We start from the raw sequence: 5657 nt of genomic DNA, 5'->3' as shown, positions 1-5657 counted from the left end.
AAAAGAAGTCAAATTATCTTTCTTTGCAGTCATATGAGCTCCCAAAAATTCCACTAGAAAACTTCCAGTAATGATCAATACTTACAGCAAGCTGGCAGGATACAAAATCAATTTACAAAGTCAGTAACCTTCCTATACATTAATAAGAAGCAGTCAGAGAAAGAGAGCATGGAATAGCTTCAAAAACCAAAATATCTAGAAATATACCTAACCAAGTGACTAAAGATATCTACAATACAAAAGCTAAGTCTTTGAAGAAAGACATTGAGGAAGACACAAGAGGAATGCAAGCCTCCCATGCTCATGGATTGGTTGAATTAATATTGTGGAGATGATCATCCTGCTGAAAGCAATTTACAGATTAAGTGCAATCCCAATCCAAATCTTCATGACTTTTTTTTACAGAAATAGAAAAAAAACTCCTAAAATTAATATGGAGTCATGAAAGACTTGAGGATAGCCCAAGCAATCCTGAGCAATAAGAGAAATGCTGGAGGGCTTACAATTCCAGATGTCAAACAATATATTACAGAGCTATGGAAACATAACCAGTATGGTATTGGCACAAAATAGACATGTAGATAATGGAACAAAATAGAAGACCTAAACATGAGTGCATACAATTTCAGTCACCTGATACTTGAGATAGGTGCCAAGAACACACACTGGAGGAAAGACTGCATCTTTAACAAATCATGCTGGCAAAATTGGATCTCCACATGTAGAAGAATGAAACTAGACCTGTATCTATAACCTTGTACAAAATTCAACTCTAAATGCTTCAAAGACCTCAGTATGGAACCTGGAATACTGAAACTGCTAGAAGAAAACACAGACAGTACCCTACAAGATATAGGCGTAGGAAAAGGCTTTCTAGATTGGATTTCTTTCACTCAGGAATTAAGATTGACAATTGAAAAATGGGAACTCATTATACTAAAAAGCTTTTGTATAGCAAAGGAAACTACCAATCCAGTGAAGAGGAAGCCCACATGGTGGGAGAGAATCTTTGCCAGTTAAGCATCTGATAGAAGGTTGGTTTCTAAAATATACAAAGAACTCAAAGCACAAAGAATCAGGGAAACAAATGACCCAATTAAAAATGGTCTATGGATCTGAACAGAGAGGTCTCCAAAGAAGTATTTTAAATGGCTAATAAATACCTAAAGCTTTTTCTGAAACAATGCTGTGAACCCCAAAATGGAGTCATTAAAATTAAGGCCTCATCTTTTTCCACATATAACATAGCAGAGCAAGACTTTTCTTGTTCCTTCACTGATGACCCACCCACATTTATCTTCAGTCCTGCTAACAGACAAAGGAAGACCTCCCAAACGAATATCTATTAATCAGGAAGACAACATTGCTAATAAACAGACTATTGCAGGACATAGGAGCAAAGCTACTAAAGAAAGAGACAAACTTTTGAGGCAAGAAGAAATAGACAGTAGCTTTTGAAAAAGCTGAACTAAAATAAGAAAAAGCAGATGCTCTAGAGAAGCAAAGAAAAAAGAAAAGGAAGATAAAGAGAAAAAGAGGGAGAATTGAAGAAAATTGTAGAAGACAGACTAAAGAAGAAAGAAGAAAAAGAGACTTAAAATAGAAAAATAAAAGGAAAGAGAAATTATGTGAAGAAAGGCAAAAATACATGGAATAGTTAAAGCAATGGAGTAAACCCAGAGAAGATATGGAATGTGATGACCTTAAGGAACTTCCAGAACCAACTCCAGTGAAAACTAGACTACCTCCTGAAATCTTTGGTGATGCTTTGATGGTTTGGGAGTTCCTTACTGCACCTGGGGAACTTTTTGAACAAGAGTTTCCTGTCGGAGTAACCCCGGAAGTGTTAGAGGAAGTTCTTGTAGGAAATGACAGTGAAGACCCACTATGTGAATTGCTTTTTTCCTTCCTGACTGCGATCTTCCAGGCAATAGCTGAAGAAGAGGAGAAAGTAGTCAAAGAGCAAATAGCTGAGGCGGACACCAAAGATTTAACAGAGGTTCAGGATGAAGACGCAGACCCCAGAAAATCTGCACTGTCTGAAGTTGCATCATGGCCACAGTTAACACCGGGGCTGCAGTTTGAAAAGCTTGGATCTTGATATCTGCATTCTTTCTAAAATTCTCAGACTTCACATTTTAGCTTCAGGTGCTGATGTAAAATCAGCAAATGCAAAATACCAGTATCGGAAACGAGGAGGATTCGATGCTACAGGTGATGCCTGTATGGAGCTCCAATTGAGCAATCCCAGTCTGGTGAAAAAACTGTCCAGCTCTTCAATGTAAGGTTTGACACCAGGACAAAAAATGAAGATACTTGATGCTCCCTGTGGGAAGTTACTGACCCTAGTTTCTACTAGGGATTTCTTTGAAGATTATGTTAATGTATTACGACAAGCAAAGCAGAAGTTCCGGGAGCTAAAAGCGGAACAGCATCAAAAAGAGGGAGAAGAAGCAGCTGTTAGAATACGTAGAAGGAACGAAGAAAAAACTTAAGGAGCAAGAACAAAAAATGAAAAAGAAAAAAGAAAAACGAAGGAAGATGAACAACAAAATTCTACTGCACATGTAAGGAAGAAGAAAGGGAAGATTTTGATACTAGTTCTGAGAGCAAAGAAACAGAGCAAAAGGAACTCGATCATGATATGGTCACCGAGGATGAAGATGACCCAGGACCACACAAAAGAAGTAGAAGAGGAAAGGGAGACAACGTGGAATTAAATGCAGCAGTCTGTTACTGCTCATGCCAAAGAAGCTTTACAGCAAGAACACCAACGAAAAGAGAAAGAACTCAGAAAAGATCCGGAGTGCCAGCGCATGTACCAGTATCTTTCCCTTGGGACGTGACCGCATGTACGGGCGGTACAGGATTTTCCCTTCTATTCCTGGTTTGTTTATTGAAGAGGATTATGTGGGTCTCACTGAAGACATGCTATTGCCTAGGCCTTCATCATTTCATAATGTATAGTCTCACAGTCCTCAGGCATCTACTAAAACTGAAGAGTCCTTGATGTCCGACCCTACTTCCAACCTGGACCAAGGTCCATGTGATGATAATCTACAGCTGCCAAAACCAGTGCATAAGCCAAATCGATGGTGCTTTACAGCTCTTATGAACAGCTAAACCAGCTTATTGAAGCTCTTAATTCTAGAGGGCATAGAGAAAGTGCCTTTAAAGAAACTGTTTCAAGAGAAAAGCAGAATATGTGCACAGCTAGCCCATTTTTCTGAAGAGAAATTTCATTTTTCAGACAAACCTCAGATTGATTGTAAGTCTGCTTACACTTGGGGAAGATCTTCCAGTGCACGTGACACATCAGAGGGTCTGCAGAAAGGAAGCTCAAGCCGAGGCTCAGGGGCTTTCTTTTGGATATTGAAGACAGAATCTATCAAGGAATGTTAGGAGTGATCAAGGTTCCAGATCCACACATCTGGAGATCAGCCTTGGAAAGTGGACAGACAGTATGAGCTGTTAAGTGAAGAAAATAAGGAGAACAGGATAACTAAAACTGTGAATGAAGATGTAGAGGGCATGGAAATTGACAAACAAGCAAGAGTCATAGTAAAAGACAGACTTTTGGGGATCAAAAGAGAAACTCCAAGTACTGTCTCAACTAATGCAAGTATACCATACTCAGTGAGCAACGTGGTTCATTATCTGGCAGTGGCCCTCTTTCAGATAGAACAGGGCATGTTTTCTCAAAGCTCCACTTGATGGCAGTGACAGTGGACCTTCCTATAAAACAGTCCTGGACTGTTGGAGAGAGTCTCTCCTTTCTTCTGCTAGTCTATCCCAGGTCTTTCTTCACTTATCAGCCTTGGACAGTAGTGTGATATGGTCTAAATCTATACTGGATGCACGTTCAGAGATATGCCAAAAGAAGGGGATGCCGAAAACATGGTGCTCTGTGATGGCTGCAACCAAAATCATCACACCTACTGCGTCCGACCAAACTTCAAGACTGTTCCTGATGGAGATTGGTTTTGTCCAGAATAATATATTGACCAAATCAATGTTCTAGAAGACTCTCCTCTAGACAGAGACCATCCTTGGAAACTGATGAAGAGCTGGAAGAGGGTATGGAAGGTGAGGAGGATGAAGTTGATGAGGATGAAGAGGGTCAAAGTGAGGAGGAAGAGTACAAGGTAGAACAAGATGAGGAGGCCTCTGATGAAGAGGAAGACCTCAGCCTACCAAAAGGAGGAAGACCACAAGTTAGAGTGCCAACTAAAACAAGAGGGAGATTCTTTCTCAAATCACAGCCAACGACAAGATCCTAGAAGATACCCTTCAAGGAGTCAGCAGAATATACCCCAAACTACTGCTTTTTCTTCTAAAACTGCTGCCAGAAGCCTAAGAAAGATCAAATCTGCTCCTCCTACAGAAACTAAATCTTTAAATTGCTAGTCATTCTGCTCGCCACAGTCAGGGCACACTGCAAGTAGGTGTATTTGTGGAACTGCTTAGTCCTTATAGAAAACAGAGTAAGGAAGAGTGCTAATGATACACCAGAAAACAGTCCCAGCTTCTCTAACTTTAGAGTAATCGCCTCAAAGTCAAGTGGCCAGTCAACACCTTTAAATACTGCCTAAAGATTTTCTCTCCAAGAGAGTGACTCTAAGAAAAGAGGCAGCAAAAGACAATCTATAGAGTCATCTCCTGTGCCACTGAACTGAAGAAGTTCCGGCTAACAAGGAGGAGTTCATGAATTGTCTGCTTTTGAACAACTTGTTATGGAATTGGTATGGCATGATGATAACTGACTCTTTTTGAAACTTGTTTCTAAAATCCAGGTCCCAGACTACTATGACATTATTATGAAGCCCATTGCCTTAAATATAATTCGAGAAAAAGTGAATAAATTAGCATCTGAGTTTATTGATGACATTGAGTTAATGTTTTCTGACGGCTTTGAGTACAACCCTCATAACACAAGCAAAAGCCGGAACTAGGCTTCAAGTGTTTTTTTCATATTCGGGCTCAAAAGCTTGGACTCCATGTGTCACCCAGTCATGTGGACTAGATTAGCACACCAGTAGCTGCAAAGAAGTCACGAATCTAATCTTGTCCTTCTAAAGGATGCATGTGAACACAGCTTGCTCATAGAAATGGAATATTCAATCATATTCAATCATGCTTTACAACGGATATGTAGATATAAAGCAATAACAACTGATCAACCACATGGAAGAGTGGCTGCACTGTATTTTTGATGTTAATATCAAGCGCTCAGAAGAACGTAGGAAAGATTTCCTTTGCTACAGTTTTTTTTTCCAGTATCTGATAAGTTTGATAGGTGTATTAGATATAGTACCGCTTTACAGAGGTTTTTGTACATTTTTGAGATCATTCATGTGTTCAGATACCTTGGAAAATATTTTTTCACCTTTTATCATTGATGATTTTTTAGAAATATGGTATTAAGGAGGGTTTACCTACACAGACGAGTCTTCTAGTTTAGAGAAATGTGTATATATCTTAAGAATTGATTAATGAGCACATTGTTTCAACACTACACACGAATGAATCCAATTTTCTATCCTTAAAGTACTGTAACCAGTACTGGCTGAGTTTATTAACTAGATATTTATTTAGCATTCAAAGTAATTTGTGAATTTGTTTTATATTTATAAAATTTATACTTGGAAATTTTTCTT

At 39.0% G+C, this 5657-nt stretch overlaps 1 pseudogene; it reads left to right on the top strand.

Moving 5' to 3' along the window:
* The first annotated feature begins 1148 nt into the window (after positions 1-1148).
* LOC103724797 lies at positions 1149-5062 on the top strand (annotated as a pseudogene).
* The last annotated feature ends 595 nt before the right edge of the window (positions 5063-5657 follow it).

Source organism: Nannospalax galili, unplaced genomic scaffold (genome assembly GCF_000622305.1).
Source record: "Nannospalax galili isolate Female #2095 unplaced genomic scaffold, S.galili_v1.0 scaffold1049, whole genome shotgun sequence".
NCBI classification, from domain to species: Eukaryota; Metazoa; Chordata; class Mammalia; order Rodentia; family Spalacidae; genus Nannospalax; species Nannospalax galili.
Note: the sequence above shows the minus strand (reverse complement) of the source record. Positions and strands in the feature narration are given on the sequence as shown.